This window comes from Neofelis nebulosa, chromosome 11 (assembly GCF_028018385.1).
Source record: "Neofelis nebulosa isolate mNeoNeb1 chromosome 11, mNeoNeb1.pri, whole genome shotgun sequence".
Taxonomy (NCBI): Eukaryota; Metazoa; Chordata; class Mammalia; order Carnivora; family Felidae; genus Neofelis; species Neofelis nebulosa.
The window spans coordinates 3,651,341-3,669,788 of record NC_080792.1 but is presented as its reverse complement, the minus strand read 5'-3'; positions in this window follow the sequence as shown (position 1 = coordinate 3,669,788).

Below are 18,448 nucleotides of genomic sequence, written 5' to 3'. Positions count from 1 at the left end.
GCACATCTGGAGAGTGGGGAAAAAAATAACCCAGAAGCAAGGCATTGGTAAATGTCAGCTGTTTATTGACTTTCCTGTTTGGAAGCAAAATACGAAGCCAAACAAGCGGAGTTCGACTCGGAAAGCCGCTGCTGGTGGCCACACAGCTGTGGGAAAGCGGCCCCGGCCTGGCCCCGGCGTCACCTGGGTGGCTGAGCGTTTCCTGCCGCTCCTTCCCGGGCGGGCAGTTGCCGCAGAATCCCGTGATAATGAACTCCCTGCTATTGTTACACTAAACACCAACAGTACGGGTTATTTTAATGGACATATTGCTTTAAACTGAGCGCTCGCCATCTGTTCTGTCCCTCATTTTGAATGCAAAAAGAACATATTTCACAATTACATCTGTAAGTAATGATATAAGTAATTTAAATGCATGTATATGTTCACACAATGCAGGAGACAGCTGGGATATTTTCCCCCCACTCTTATGTTTCAGGCACAAATCAAGGGAAAATATTCACCGTTCCTTATATAGTGCATTTTCCCATTTGTGCGAGGGAAACAAGGTTTTCTGCCCTCACCGTACCTAGGAGTTCAAGGCAGCCTTCATAAACTAGATCACAGAGTCGTTTTTACGATGCTCGCCTTGTGTCCGTCCAAATCCCCCCCGGCTTGAGTGACAGCTTGGCAGATGCGGGGCATTAGATCAATCAGTTTCAATAGATGTTCATGAGGGGCCAGGTCGGCGGTGTGGACCAGCCTTTCTTTCACTCCCTCCCCTGGAGACAAGTCTGGGAGAAGTACCTCCACAAAAGGAAGAATCTGAGGGCGGTCAGCGTGCCCACCGGATGGGTCGTCCGGGACAGGGGGGCCCAGGGACCCTGCCAAGAACAGCCAGGTTGCTTGGCTCCATCGAGGGAACGGGCACTCACTGGGGCGGGGGCGGGGGTGGGGGGGGTGCCGAAGAGAAGGATGTCAGAAGCTGGCGGTGAGGAGACATGGCACCGAAGCCCTAGAGGAGGATGCCCCGTGGCTCTCGAAGGCCAAGGGCGCATCGTTGGGTCCCAGCTCGGAGGCAGGGTCCAGGGAACGACGCCCCGAATGTGGAGCACCTCAGTGTAACTAACGCTCACATAGGATTCCAGGGTGACTTGGACGGGGAATCTGCCAGATGGCAACTCTGATATCTACTTTTCTCTTCTGGAAACTCGGTCTTTGAATACCAACGTGTGACAGATAACGCAAACCGCGGTTGCTGTTTTGAAGGAGAATTTTTTTGTTTTGTTTTTGCCCGTCACCAACACAAACAGAAAATACTTGCTTTCGTGACGTCCCGCGACCCGGTAAGAAGATAGAATTGTTTAAAGGCTTTTGCATTGTCCACATTCGAAGCAAGGAATGGAGGGGCTTATAAATCCCCCAGCGTTGACATCATTGCCTTTTTATATCTATATACTCCATACTTATTGTGCCTGCTTTTTTTGGCATCTGTGACATAGCTGACAGACGTGGATTTGCATGGGGACTTATGTTACCGTTTGCAAGGACTCCCTATAGAGACGCTTCCTGAGCTTCCTGTAGTTTGATTTTTTAACCGCTCGTAGCGATGCATTTATTATTTTTTTTTTTCCCCCTCAGACAAAGGTGCGAGCTTGAACTGATGGAAGGTTTATTTTTGGAACATTATTAGCAGCTTAAAAATTTGGAAATGTTGCACAAAGGGATAAAATTGGATTAAGAGTTAAGCAGAATACATTTTTATTGACTTTCTCACAAGGACCCACGAGAGAGGTCAACCTTATTTGCCTCGATTTAACAGATGTTATTGGGGGCATATATTTAGATAAAAAAACAAACAAACAAACCATTTACAGTCTTGACTATTAAAGGGTTACCTGTTTTTCTCCATTATTGATTTGGTTAGAAGAACTTTCAACTCTGAGTTCATGGTTAATTTAGTCTTCATTCTAAATTGGATCAAAATTGCCAATGAATTGCCTCTTCAAAGAAATTGAATTTACCATCTAACTAGACAGTCCCCCCCGATGAAATCTTAACCAGAGTTCTAGACAGTGACAATGCAAACGTTGCTTGGGTGTTCTAAGTTGAGCCGTAACTCAGTCTCCAGTCAGATGGCTGTGAGTTTCCAGGTGAAGGTTGCCTCTAGATGGTTGTAGAGACATTCAGTAACACAAGTGTGCCACATTTTCCGTCTTCAGTGGGGATCTAAGTGATACCATATCTCGCACACATCCCGTTGGATGTTCAATCTGCTGGCGTGGCCACTGAACATCTAGCTTTTTGCACTAGACTCTGTAGGTTGGCCGACCTCTTCTGCCTCTGTTTCCTCGGCTGCAGAATGGGAACCGGGGGGGGGGGGGCGGGGAGCACTGGCCTCCTGCATGTAAATTACTTGGGAAAGTCCGCACGGGACAAGGGTATGCTGCCTCAGTATTGGCCGTCGTTGACACAGGAGATTGGGAGTGTTTGTGGTAAGGAAACTTCCTGCTTCATCACTGCTTCAACACTGACATTTTAAGGAATTCTCATCGAATCCAAGAGTTTACCCTTGGGCTCAGACGCGAGAGAAAAATGGTTGTGCCTTTGGTTTATCTGACCTGCCATCGGTACCGGGCGCAGCAGGCGCTTCCTGCTGGAGGGCATGGGAATTTCCAGCAGGTTGAACGAGCTGTTGAAAAGCAAGGCCCACACGCCCCAGACCCAGGGGAGGAAATCACGGGTTTGCAGAGAATGGTTATAGGGGCTGAGAGGCCTGGACATCAAGACCAACGTGTTGCAACAGTCACTCAACATTTACCAGTATTTTTAAAAAAGGCAGAAACAATGCAATCAAATTAAGGAAGTAAATAAAGCAAAGGGTGTTAGTGGAAATGGGGGAAAGACACACAACACATTTCCTCCCTGTATTTTAGGCAAAAATGTTTTTTAAGACTTTGTGAAACATGTCAGGATGTCAGCGCTCAGATCAGGCCCAGGAAAATCTCACAATGAACACCTAGAAGGTTTTGCAGTGTGGGAGAACATTCTTTTGGGTAGAACAGAGATCACGTATCAAATGAGGTCTGTCTGATGGCATGGTTCAGACTTCAAAACTGGTAGGGATGGGCTTTTAACAAAGGGAGACAACTAAGCAGGAGTATTTGTTAATTTGACAATGACTAAATTACCAGTTTGTGAGGAAGATAGGCCGTCAACACGGGCACAACTCTTTCCTGGGGAATATTTGCCTTGTAGTTTAATATTTGATTTATAAATTCACTCTACCTGGAGAATTTCACATTCTGGGTATAAGTACATTCTCTCTCTCGTATTGTCGGATTGACATGGGATTTTTTTTTTTTTTTAATTCTGAAACATAAAGGGAAGGTGAAAGAAATTTCTAAGCTGTGGGAAGAGCCAAATCCTAGAAATCCTTGTGACCTCCCCTGAAAACACATAGGATTTGTTGCTGGCTTGAGGCCATGACGATCACGAGCAGATACGAGTTTATCCAGACATTCTAGCTGTCTGGCCTTTTAATCCAGTGACAACAGAGGGCTTGGAGCAGGTGACGTGTAAGTCCCTGTAGGTGGCAGAACAGCTGTAGCTCCTCACCAAGTGTGTCAGAGCTTGTGTTGAAGTCAGGGAAAATGATGGATGGCTGTACGAAGGAGAACCGCACCAGAAAGGTGGCCCCACAAGGTCAAGGACCAGTGGACTTGGACGCCCACGGAGGGTCAAGGAGAAAACAAGCCAGTAACAGACTTGGTAAATACGGGCACGAAAAGCACACTAACAAACAGATGAAACCCTCACCCAAGCCCAATAACCCAAAGCTTCCCGGGAGACAGGGTGCCATGAAGGCAGCAGTGATCCAGATGCAAGTTTACTGCTAGAATTGAGATTCTCACTCAGGGACCCGAGTTGAGTGCAATTGTCTGAGTTTACTAATTAAACAGCCATTAAGAACACCTACATTAAATAGTGGATTCCATATGGAAATCTGGAGCTGCCTGCCACGGGGCCAGCTTCTTATCTCCCACGGACACATCCATTGGTTTTCATATGGCAAATGGGAGAAATCCATGGGGCAGGATGCCACACAGACAGTTACGACGTACATCACCCCGCACGTTTGTGTGGGCTTAAATATGTGTTGTTAGGAATGCGGAGGGCCATTTGAATGTTGAGCTTAAGGAATTTGGTTAAAGAGCCATGGAGAGATTTTGGTCCATCGTCTCCATGTGGACAGATCTTCAGATCAGACGTAATGATAATTTCACATACATAAAGGGATCAGAGAATGGAATTGACTTGATGGCATTCTTCTTTTGATGGGGATGCCCACTGATATCTTAATGAGGAATGATCTTAATGATGCCTAAATATCTCATACGTTCCCAATTTTTAGTTTTTAACAATCTCTGATTGTCCATACTCCTCTAGATATATCACACTCCATCATTTTAATATTGGTTAAAAAATGATACCAATGAAGTTTAAAGAATGTTTTTTTTTTCTTCTAGTCCATGGATCAGTGCCATTTGGAGTAGAAAATGATGAAAATGAATTCAAATGTTTACGCTTAACTATGTGGTATAAAAGAGATAGTTTCAGGTAATTTTGCCTTTGTTTCAGGCTTTAGTCAATAAACAGATTATAAAATTCATTCATCATGCAAAGATTCAGGTATTGGGTGCTGGCCAGTTGTAAAAGACCACTGACTGAAGCCAGTGTCAATGTGTGTTTGGGGGTGGGGATGGGAAGAGATTGAGAGAAAATGCATTTTTTTAAAAAGTCAACGAAAACTGTTCTGAGATTGAATATTCCTGAGTAGTAATGGGAGATCTACACACAGGAATGTTACCACTGAACCCAAATATGACAAAATGATACTAGCAGGGAATAGAAAAGAAACAGATTGTTCCTGCCAAGCTGAGAGAAGCAAGTAATAAACAAAATTATCGGTAAAGAGGAAAGGGATTTCGAATAATTCATGTTCTGAGCAATGGAGGGACAGATGACATATTTTCCCAGTCCTGGCTCCTGTGTTGAATTCTAGGACTGCAGTTTGAGAAGGGTTTAGGTGAGCGGGCCTCTGAAGGCTCCAGAAATATTGACTGCCAAGAGTCCTTACGACTGACTGCAAATGCCCTGCACAGCGTGGATGTTGACAAAGTCCTTAGAGGTGGTCACTCTCTAACAACTAGATATTAGAAGATGGTGATCAGATTCTGGATATTATATAAGTGTCTTTTCAAAAAGATCTGCTAGCTATACGTAGCCTCAAGATTAAAAACACCATCAAACAGCCTCAAGAAAAAGCATCCAGCATCTATGTCTTTTATAACTTTTTATTATCATTATATACACCACATCTATATATGTTACACATGTAGATATACACATACAAATGTATATGTCATCTATTCTTATACCATATGTACCGGTTATTATTTAAAAACTACTTAAAAATTTGGTCTGTAATTAGGGCACCTTGGTGGCTTAGTCAGTTAAGTGTCCAACTCTTAGTTTTGGCTCAGGTCACGATCTCCCAGTCCGTGAGTTCGAGCCCACATTGGGCTTCGTGCTGACAGCACGGTCCTTCCTGGGATTCTCTCTCTCCCTCCCTCTCTCCCCCTGCTCCTCACTCTCTGTCTCTCAAAATAAATAAAACTTAAAAAAAATTTTTTAAAAATTGGTCTGTGAGTTTTTTGTTGGAGTCATAGTTTTGGATGGCTCCTCGAGCTCAGGTTATGAGGGAATTCTCTGTGACTTGACATCAGAGCAAGCTTGCCTGTAAAGGGCCTGAGAGCGAGCAGTGGGCCCTTGCTTTCCCTATGTGCGCACATCATCTGCTTGTGCCTCCCAAACGGCCAGTGTGGTGGGCTCATGACGGACATGTTCTCTCCCTACCGTGATTCCTATAAATATTGGACTTGGCCATGTGGTCGAACGGAGCACACATTGAAGATACTTACGCTTTTTGTTATAATTTGGGCCTTTTAAGGGTACACGTAATGATTTTGTTATTTGTCTTTCCAACCCTGTGCTAACACTGGCCAAAAAAGTAACATTTCAAAGCAATGAGCAAACAAGCAAATTGGATAAAACGCATTTCTAATTTTTTTGGATTCTAATAATCGTTTAAAGAACATGGGCACTTGTTGGGGTGAGCACTGGGTGTTGTATGAAAACCAACTGGACAAATTTTATATATATATATATATATATATATATATATAATTTAAAAAATTAAATAAATAAATAAATAAATAACTATAAAGAGCATAAACTCTGAGGGACAGGTTCACTCTCTTTTTTCACTGGGATGTTACGTTTCCTGGAGAAACACCTGCACCCAGCCAGCCCTCAGTGAACACTTGGAGAAGGAGTATACTACATGAAGTTCGGAATACTCACGTCCATGAGATGTGTAAAGGACATTTCTCTTTAAGGTGTGACCAGATGGAATTGGTTAAACCCTCCTCTCAGTTTTTGAGCCTTTGAAAACCCAAGTAGACTTGATGTTCCCCCTCCACTTAAAGTAAGTGGTTAAAACTTTAATTTTCGGGCGTTCCCACTCTCTTTCGGTCACTTGCTGGGATCTACACCACCTTCCTCACACTCCCTTCTTGGGAGCGTTTCGAGCAGGCTTGAAGGGTTCCCCAAGAGGAATAATGGGCTGTGCTTGCTAACCTTGGGATGACCTCTGTGTCTTGCTTCAAGTTTCCAAAGTGGATGTGAGGCGGTGAATGGTGGGTAGGAGAAACTTTCAGTGGGACCGGCAAAAGGGCTGGCTGGAATAAATATTGGATGTAGGATCAGTGTCTTCAACCCGGGAGGTGCTTTGACGCCAGAGAGCAGATGGGCACAGTCTACAGTGTGCGAACTTGGATCATGGTAACTTTTAATGTTTGCATTGGCTTTTCACACCCATTACCTTATTCCATTCTGGACCCAATTCTGTAAGGGAGATGGGCCATTATTGTCTTGGGATTCAGGAGTGGAGATGGAGACAGAAAGAGACCAGGCTGTTAGAGATCTTCCAGAGATGGGAGAAGCACGTTTGCCGTCTACTCAATATTTGTTTCCACAACATCTACTGTTGGCCAAGTGCTGGCTGAGAGGGGATAAAAAGACTCAGTCTTCTAATTTGTTTTTAATTTAAAAAGGCAAGTTTATTGAGACAGAATACAGTTAAATTCACTTCTGTAGTTTCATGACTTTTGATGAAGGTGTAGGATTCCCAGACGTGCCCTATAAGCCCTGTGTAGTCAGTCTCTGGTGTCCACCCCAGCGTCCGGGCATCCACTTATATGATTCTTGTCTGTATAGTTTCACTTTTTCCAGAATGCCATATAAATAGATCATAGAACATGTAGCCTTTTGTGCTTCTTTGGCTCATGCTTTCGGTATTATAATTAAGTAAACTTTTGTAGCCAAAGAACTGAAAGATTTTATCCTGTTTTCTCTTAGAAATTTTATCATTTTAGGTCTTACATTTAAGTATATGATCCAACTGGATTTATCTTTTTGCAAATAATCTAAGGTATCAAAAATGTCTGTCTTTTTCAATGTGGCTATCCAATCTTATAACACCATTTGCTAAAAATTATGTTTATTGAATTTTCTTGCAACCTGGTTGAAAACCAGTTGGCCACAGATGTGTATATCTATTTCTAGACTATTTGTTCTATTGATCTATTTGTCCATCTTTAGGCCAATACTACATTGTTTTCATTACTGTAGCTTTATAATAAGTATTGAAATCAGGTAATGTAAAGCTTCCAGCTTTGAAATTTAGAAACCTTCTGTCAATTTCTATGAAAGACTGCTGATATTTTGTTTATAGTGCAGTATCTTTTCTTTTATTGATAATCTATTTAATTTTTCTCAGCAGTGTCTTGTAGTTTTTAGTGTACTCATCTTGCACACTTTTTGTCAGACTTACCTCAAGTTATTTTATATTTTTTGACATTATCATACATTGTTTTATTTTTAATTTTAATTTCTAATATGTATTGCTAGTATATAGAAATACAGTTTCTTTTTGCACATTTATTTTGTATCCTTGTATCCTGCAATTTAGCTAAACTGACTTATCAGTTCTAGTAGGCTTTATTTTATTTTATTTTATTTTTTAGATTCTATAGGATTTTCTATGTATATGCTATCATGTCGTCCGTGTATAAAGACAGTCTTGATTCTCCCTTTCCAATTTGGGTGCCTTCTATTTCTTTTTATTGCTTTGTGATTATAACCTCCAATACAATATTGAATAGAAGTGATGACAGTGAATATTCTTTCCTTGTTACTAATCTTAAGCAGAAAGCATTCGGTCTTCTATAGTTAGGTCTGATACTAGCTGTACATTTTAAATAGATGTACTCTATCAGTTTTATGAAGTTCTCTTCTGTTCCTGCTTTGTTTTATGTACCAGAATTTAGTTTCTCTTAGCAAATGTTGGTGTGCGCTAGAAAAAAATGTGTATTCTATTTTTGTTATGCCTATTAAGTCAATTTAGTTGATAATGTCGGTTAAATCTTCTATATAATTATTGATTATTTTTGATCTATTTATTTTATCAGTTACTGAGATAGGGGTGTTGAAATCTCCAGTTATAATTGTGCATTTGTCTATATCTCCTTGCAGTTCTGTTTGTGTTTGCTTCATGTATTTGAAACACTGTTATTAGATGTATAAATATTTAGTTTGTTACATCCTCTTGATGAATTGATCCCTTTATTATTATGAAATGACTATTCCAGAAAAAACTTTGTGCTGAAATCTACTTTGTCTGATATTAATAGAGTTACTCCAGCTTTCTAAAAAAAATAATGTCTTTATGAGGCATCTTTCTCCATTTTTAAACTCCTCCAGTTTGTGTCTTTATATTTATGCTCAGTTTCTTGTTGACAGAATATGGTTGGGCGAGGTTCTTTTTATTATTTAATCTGACAATCTTTGTCTTCTCATTGGAATGTTAGATCATTTACACTTAATATAATCACTGATATGGTTGAGTTTAAATCGACCATTTTGCCATTTGTTTTCTGCTATACTATTCATCATTTGTTTCTTTTGTTGTCTTTTTCTGTCTTCTTTTGCACTATTGAGCATTTTTATTATTTCGTTTTACCTCTTTTGTTGACTATTATTATAATACTTTGTTTTGTTTTGGTGGTTGCTGTAGGATTTGTGGTATCCATCTTAATTTATAAGTTTACCTTCATGGACATTTTTTCATTTCACATATAGTATAAGAATCTTATCAAAGTATATTTTTTCCCTTCAAGTCTTGTGTTATTATTGCCATGTATTTTATTTCTGCATATGTTGTAATTCTCTGACTACATTATTATTTTTGCTTTAAGCAATCGTCTTTTAAAGAGATTTAAATAAGAGGAAAAATGTTTTTTATATTACTCACATAGTAATAATTTCCAGTAGTCTTTATTGTTTTATGTTGATTAGTGATTTTCCACTTGAACAATTTTTCTCCCTCTGGAGGACAATTGATAATATGTAGAGACTTTGGGGGTCACAATTGGGGCAGGGGGAGTGTTGCTGACATCTAGTGGGTAGAGGCCAGGGATGCTCCAAGGCAGCCTACAATGAACAGAAATCCTTTGCAATAGACTATCTGTTTCAAAGACAGGTAGTACCATCATAGAGCAACCCTAAGGTATAACCAGATTTCCATCTGGGATCATTTTCTTTTTGCCTGAAGGACTCACTTTAATACAACTTGTATACAGTTGAACTGAATTCTTTCAGTTTATGTGTGTCTGAAAAGTTTTTCCTTCATCATTGTTTTTGAAGGCTATTTTTATTGGTACAGACTCTAGGTTGACCATTTCTTTTTTCCTTCACATTTTTTTTTCTTTGCTTTGCTATATAGTAAAGATGCTCCTACACTATCTTCTGGCTGCATTGTTTCTGACAAGAAGTTGGCTGTAGTTCTTACCTTTGTTCTTCTGTACATTGTCCCACAGCTCACCAATGCTCTTTTCATTGAAAAAATCGATTTTCTCTGTGTTTTATATTGGATTGTTTCTATTATTGTTCTCTTCTGAAATATCGAATCTGTTGTTAATCCCATCCAATATATTTCTAATTTCAGACTCTGTGAAGTTTATCCCTAGAAGTTTTAGTTAGACTTTTATTTTAATATCAATGTCTCTATTTAATATGTTCAATCTATCTCTAGCTCCTTAAACATATGGAATATATTTATAGTAGATATTTGGTCTTTATTTATCTTTTGTTTTATCATTTGTGTCAGTTTTAAGTTTGCATTGTGTGAGATTTCATCTTAATCATTCTCATAATAATACAGCTGTTTTATTTGGCTGGTGCTTTTTATGGGATGCAATATAATGTAAATTTTTCTGTGTTGAGTGCTGGATATTTTTGCAACCCTATAAACATTCTTGAGCTTTATTCTCAGTGTAGTAAAGTTACTTGGAAAGAGTCTGATCCCTATCTCTTTTATATTTTATCTTTGTTAAATAAGACTAGAATAGCAATTAGTGTAGCATTTTCCCCAATACTAGCAAAAAATCATTCTGAAAGCTTGTACAATGCTCTTCTAACATCATGAATGCCAGGAGAAAGTAGAATAAAAATTTTCAATTGTGAAAGAAGAAAACTGTCAACCCAGAATTTTATATCCAGGAAAACGATCCTTTAAGAATACAGGGGAAATAAATACATTCTCAAAGAATTGAAGTACTAGAAGAATTTGTTGTTAGAAAGCCTACCCTTAAATATTGATCAAAGGAATTTCTTCAAACAAACAAACAAAAAAAAACGTAAAGGTCTTAGATGATGTGGAAGAAGGAATGAGCAACAGAAAGAACAGAAATATGGGTACATACAATAGATTATTTTTTCTAAAAGATTTTATAAATCTTATTTCATGATTGAAAAAAAATGTTAACAATGAGGATAATTATATTTTACAGTGTGGCAGGTTAAAAGGACCCAAATGGAGGTAAGATTTCCCCCAGTGAAAGAGAGAAGATGTTGATATCAGTAGACTGTGATGTCATGTGTGTGTGTTTCAAAACTCAGAAGAACCACCAAAAAAACTATAAAAGAGATAAATGAAAAAACACGATAAATAAATCAAGATACACCTCTGAAAAAAATGTATAACTTATAGGAAGTCAAGAAAAGAGAAACAGGACCAAGGACCAGAAAAAACAAATATTAAATAATAAAATGGCAGGCGTAATCTCCAATGTGTCAATAGTCACCATAGTGTATATGGACTAACTGCAGTAGTCAGAAATCAGTGATTTGTAGATTGGCTGTGGAGTGTTATTCAAAGCTAATTCAGCTTTTGAAAATCAGTTAAGGCATTCCACCATACTAACAAGCTAAAGAATAACAATCATACAATCATGTCAACTGATGCAAAAAACAAAAAACAAAAAACAAAAAAACCCAAAAAAACCCAAAAAACAAAACAAAACAAAACCCCTACATTTGACAAAATGTAACACTATTTATGACTCTAAAAAATACTTTCATTAAGTTAGAAATGGGAAGTAATTACCTCATCTTGATTAAAAATATCTATGAAACACCAACAGCTAACATCATACTTGGTGGTGAATTAATACTTTACTTCTAAAGTAATAAAAAAGGCAAAGACATTTGTTCTCACCACTCTTATTCTACATACTACTGGCAATAATTTCCACTGTAACAAGATAAGCTTAAGAAACAAAAGACACACAGATGTGTAAAGAAGAAATTAAATAGCCTCTATTTGAAAATGAGTGATTGCCTATGTAGAAAATCTCAAGGAATTTGTGCTTACCCATAAAATTCTACAGTAAGTGAGTTCAGCAAGTTCATAGGGCACAAGGTCAAGACACATTATTCTATGCTAGCAATGAACATGTGGAAATCGAAATTAAAAACAAATACCATTGATATTTGTCCCGAAGAAAATGAAATACTAAAACATCCGCCAAACAACACATGTACAGGGCCTGTATGTTACATATTTTAAAATGCTGATAAAAGAAATAAAAGGGTATATAAATAAATGAAAAAACTGTACCATGTTAATGGATTAGTTAACATCATAAGGCGTCACTTCTCCCCCAAATTCATTAATGAATATAATGCAATTCTTATCAAAATCTCACCAAGATTTTTTGCAGATATAGACAAACTTAATTCTAAAATTTATATAGAAAGCTACTCTTGAATAGCTACAATAGTATTGACAAAGAAAAATAAAGTAGGAAAAATGATCCAACACCAAGTAAGAGTTGGTGGAGAGATAGAGACCTAAATATATGGAACAGAGTAGAGAACCAAGAAGAAGAACCTCAAACATACACTTGAATTAGTTTTGACAAAGGTAGAAAAGCAATTCAACAGAGGAAGGACAGACTTCACAAAATTGCTTCAACAACTTTTTTTATAGGCCATAAAAATAGCATGTTGACTTAAGTCTCACATGTTAGACAAGAATTAACTTAAAATGGATTATGGACTTAATGTAATACACAAAATTATAGAACCTCTTTAAAAACATAGGAGACAATCTTTAGAATCTAGGTGCAGACAAAGAGTTCTTAGGCTTGACACTAAAAGCTCATTTCATTTAAAAAAATGAATTTTTGGTCCTCATCAAAATGAAAACCTTTTTCTCTTCGAAACCTCATGTGGAAAGCATAAAAAACCAAACTATAGGCTCATAGAAAATATCCAACAAAGGACTAGCAAGTAGGGTATATAAAGAACTCTCACAACTCAACAGTAAAAATCAAGCAATCCAATTAGAAAATGGACTAAAGACATAAATAGACAGTTTACCAAAGAGGACATTAGAAATGGCAAATAAGCATATTAATTGGTGCTCAGGATTATTAGCCATTAGGCAAATGCAATTAAAATGATAATAAACTATCACTGCGTGCCTATCAGAAAGGCTAACATTAAAAACAGTGAGAAAATCAAATGCTGGCGAGGATGTGAGTCGCACATGCATCGCTGGTAGAAACGGAAAACGGTTTAGCCACTCTGGAAACGAGTTTTGCAGTTTTGTTTCTCTTTTAAAGCTAATTATGCAATTGACGTACAACTTAGCACTTGAAATGTTCATCAGTGGCTACCTGAGAAATGAAAACATGTTCGTACAAAGAGCAGTACATAAGTATTCATATTTCCTTTATTTTTTTTAAATAGCCCCAGACTGGAAAGAGTCCAGATATCCTTCGATAAGTATATAGTTAAACAAACTGGCATAGCCATCCCACAGAATACTACTCCTCAATAAAATAAACAAGCTATTGATACATACAAGAAACTGGATGAATGTCCAGGTCATTACGCTGAGTGAAAAAAGCCGATCCAAAAAGTTATATATGGTATGATTCCATCTATATAAACATTTTTATTTTATTTTATTTTTAGAGAGAGAGAGGGCATGCAAGCGGGGAAGAGGAGTAGAGGGAGAGAGAGAAACAGAGAGAGAGAGAGAGAAAATCTTAAGCAGGCAACATGCTCAGCACAGAGCCTGATGTGGGGTTCGATCCCATGACCCTGGGATCATGACCTGAGCCGAAATCAAGAGTTGGAAGCTCAACTGACTGAGTCACCCAAGTGCCCCTATGTAAACATGTTTAAATGACAAAATTGTGGAAATAGATACAAGATTAGTGGTTTCTAGTGACTAGATACGGGGGGGACAGGGCAGGAAGAAGCAGGTGTGTGTGGCTCTTCAATGGCCACAGGGGGACCCTTCAGTTCCGCTATTGCAAATGGCACCACCAGCCTTCAGGAGGGCTGTTCAGTACTTTGACTGTGGTGGTGGAAACAGAGACCTATACATGTGATACAACTGTACAGAACTAAGCATACCCAAGCGAATGAGTGTGAGTAAAATTAGCTAAATTGGTGGTAATTTCTTATGGACGCAATAGAACACAAACCCAATACTCTATGGTTCTGCATGGAGGTAAGAACAGGTGAGATCATCTAAAGGAAATAGAACAGTGCTTCCCCATGTGGACGGGCAGGTATTGGCCAGACACAGGCATGACAGAATGCTCTGGCGTGACAGAAACACTTTTATCCAGACAGAGCCTTGGGTTATACAGGCGTATGCATTTGTCGAAACTTATCAAACTGTACGCTTGAGATCTGTGCGTTTCGGAAAATGTAAATTACACCTCAGCAAAAAAAAAAAAAAAAATTATCTCATTATAATTTGAGAATTGGACGAAATGTTCTGAATATTTTGTCACTAAATGAGGTCTGGTAGAATTATTTCTCTAACTCAGAATGGATATTGAGTTCAAATTTAAATGCTTTCACTCAATTGTTAATATTTGTGTCATAATTTTGTAGTATGAAGCTATTTAAATGAGAAATAGTTGGTGGTGGGGACCAAGTACCTGCTTGCATTTGTTTTGTGGTCCTTCAACGTATAGGCTCTTGGCTTTCAGCAAGTGACTTAGCTTCTCTGAACCTCTGTTTCTATCTTGACCATAGTGGATGTTAGTGCTGACGTTGCAAATTTATTGTGAGGATAAATGAGAACATATGCGAAACACGTAGTGTATGATTGATCTTCAACAGACTGGATGGCTCTTGTTACTTCAAATGATAGATATTTCTCACGTTATTTAGGTTCTGACATAAAAATTAATCAATCTCATGGAACTACAATGGGGAATAATAGGTGAGTAAAAACTCTTGTTTTTAGGATGATAGTGACATCTCATCTCAAGATCTAATAGCGGGAATGTCTCATGGTCAACAACATACTTCCGTAGCCAATCGGATTCCCACTCAATCCTTGTTGGGAATTACAAGTGGTCATGAAACCGAAGCGTTAGGGGAAATGCCTGTATGACTCACAGGTGACAATGGGGTAGTTCAAGTAAAACACATCGCCACGGCTACAAACAGCAGAACGTATACTGGGACTCTGGTAGGAGACAGTGGATGTCCACAGGGGTTAGCCTTCTATGTGCGAAAGGAAGGAGAAGTATTTTGCTGCTTGAGACCCTGCCCTGGTGCAGCATAGACCAGTGGGTGTGTCCCCATGCCCTCAGCCCTCCGGAGTGACCTCCCAGCACACTGCCCCTGGAACTGGAACTTTTTTTTTTTTTTAATTTTTTTTTCAACATTTTTTATTTATTTTTGGGACAGAGAGAGACAGAGCATGAACGGGGGAGGGGCAGAGAGAGAGGGAGACACAGAATCGGAAACAGGCTCCAGGCTCCGAGCCATCAGCCCAGAGCCCGACGCGGGGCTCAAACCCACGGACCGCGAGATCGTGACCTGGCTGAAGTCGGACGCTTAACCGACTGCGCCACCCAGGCGCCCCGAGGAACATTTTTGATGGGGAAGCCAGCCAGCGGGAACCTGTTACCTGTTTCTCTGACATAGCTTGGCAAAGTCACCGTGTAGTCGTCAAACAGGAATACGACTTACTAACTCCAGCCGGTATTTTATACCTTATTCCAATTGTACGGGAATACGTCGTAACGTCTGAAACACCTGACTTATTTAGGTGGGTTAGCCGCTTCCTTCAAAGACGGTCGGGCTCTACTGAATGTCTTGGAGTTTCGCAAAGCCCACCCGCCTCACGGAGGCACAGATGGTCGTTTGCAAGCTCCGTGCTTCGCTGCGCCCGGACAGGCAGTTAGCAAATATGCTGAAATGGAGAATTAAGATAAAAGGATTGGGGGAGAGAATTTTCTCCTCTATGTGAAAGTAGGACTATAAAAGAATAAACAATGGCTATTCCTTGCACCATTAATTAGCCATAGAACAAGGCATCCTCTGCACATGTGCTTGTGGGTCCGCCTCGGCGTTGATTTCAAGACTTCAATCAGCGTGTGACTCACAGTTAGTGAAAGAAAAACTGTGGAGGCCAGAGAAGAAGAGCATAAATATTATGTGTCACTTGGTATCATAATTAACTGCATGCTTCAAATATTTCTTTCATGTCTGCCTTCACAATAGGTAATATAATTTACCGTTAATAGGATTAAAATGTCTTTTTTTTTAAATAAAAAAGGTAAATACTTCAGTGGTTTAAACTGTTTTCTATTTGTTTTGTACTGATCCATATTTTACTGCAGGCAATCTCTTTATACCCTGCAGAAGAAAATAATGAGGAAAATTGGAGATAATTTATGCGGTCCAGAAGCAAAAGCTTTTCACGATTATCGTTTTTGCTTTTGCTCAATAATAAAGCAGTCTCTTTCCATGAAGCATTGGGGGAACGCCGTCCTGACTTCCTAGCTGTGGTGCAATTTTAAAGATCTGAGGTAAAGTGAGAAAAACAAACAAACAAACCCATCATTGCTTGTAGACAGGAAGTTTACCCTGGAGAATTAATGCTAGCAGTTCAGAAACCTCCAAACAGAATCGCACCCATGCTCAGGCTACTTTTCAAAACTGATAATTGAGAGAAGGGGAGGCTCGCTTAGATTTTTTTTAAAAGGCCGTTCCCTTTTCTGTCTCCCGTGGCACACTCAACACAGTGTCACGCAGGCTGACACATACAGCGCGGGTTAGGAAACTCATTACAGCTCCGAATTCGTGCAGTGTTCAGACGGGTCAGAAATTAAAACCCATAACCTGTGGCATGCTATCTCCCAAGGAGCCAAGTTTTAATTTCATCCTTAAAAAATGAACCATTGTTTAACTAGGCAGATGTCTGAACATAGGATGCCATGCAACATAACGTAGGTAAACGCCGATAGCTCTTAGAAGGGCGCGGGTGCGTGGGGCGGGAGGGAGAGTATTTAATTACACACCTAGAGGCAACGTTAGGGCTAAGCCAGACCGTTCTCTTCTTCCTGCAGGAGACTTGCTCAAGGTCACCCAGCCACCAAGTGGCTGAGCCAGGTGTAGAATCCCAGTCTTCAGACATCCGCTCTGGTGCTTTTCCCGTGACGCGAAGCTGAGTCCAAGCGTCTCCTTGGAAGTGATCTCGTCTTTCCAGTCCTTACAGCCAAGTGGAATTTGGCATCAGACATTGGATGTGCTCACTTCACAGGCGATGTATCTATTGACGTTTCATTAGGGAGCCGTGTGCTTTTGCCAAGGATGAATGAGTTCATTAGCGCTGAGACTAATAAACTTTAAAAAGTTAATAATGTGAATATGTTTGATTTGGAATTATGCACACAGGCATTAGGAGTTACAAAAAAAAATGGCTTGCTTCACGTGCCCCGCTTTCTCATTTCAGGGGTGTGACAGACTTGGATTTTCTGGAAGCTCAGACAAAGCCTCCTTCTCGAGGAGGACCTCCTGCCTCCCACCCTCCCTTTCCCTGTGATGCCTCCAGGTCATGCGCTTGAAAAACAACCAAAATTAACCACGAAACTAACCAGCAACCCAACCAAACAATGGCTTTGGTCGCAACTGCCATTTTCTTCTCTCGTTGACTTGGTTTATATTCTTCTTGGATTCTATGCCTTACTCTGTTTGTTGATTTATTTAGTGAAGGAATGGGGATAATGGTGATGGAACGGCCATCCAAACGGTTCAGTAGGGGTGTTCGTGGTTAGGAACTGAATTGCGTTGACTTGGCTTCACTGGGACACTTGTTTGGAGGGTCGGCAGAGCTATCCAAAACCAGCACACCTGCCCCGACTACGGTAATCACTGGACGATTTGGTAGGGGCTACCGGTTGGCTTTGGGTTGACAATGCTCGTGAAACCCACCGGATCCTTCCTGCTCTGCTGCTAACACGTGGGTGGTGGGAGCAACCCCGTGAGGAATCCAGCGGGACCCCATGGCATTTTGTGCGGGGACCATGGAGGGGACTCTTGTGGGACATGGGACTGTTCTCTCATGTGCCCCAAAGAGATAGCATGCTTTGTTTCTACATACAGAAACAGCCCACACAACCAGTAATCTAATAAAAAAAAGTTTTTCTGTGTGTTTTTAAAAAATTGGTCTATCCATGATCACCCCCTATAAGTCAAGGACCCACTTGTGTTTTTCTTCTAGAGCGGTTCTCCGATAATGGGAAAATAAATGCGTTTATGTGGGGGGTATTTAACATAATCCCCACATTTTTAAAAATCTTACCTTTCTTCACCGTCTTGCAATTTCAGCAGAAGGACCTTGACTGCTTCACCATTTGCCATTAGATGGAAAGTGAAAGGGGGAGTTTTACAGAGATTTGGGGACACCTTCAGAGAAGGGCAAATCATGACGGATCTGGTGGACCTTATTGTGGGCAGGACGCAGAGGGGGCAGGCTGCCTGAAACACAGCACAGAGACTGAGAGGGAGGGAGCTCATTTGGAGGAGGATGGGCTGTACTCCTGCCCCCACAGGGCCTGCTGACTCCGCCCCGGTCACTTCCGGTCCGGCACGTGGCTCTGCCCAGGGGTCACCTGCGTGGACTCTGACATCAAGTGATTGGAGCTTTATGAGTTACCATGTGTGCGACAGCAGCAGGTTT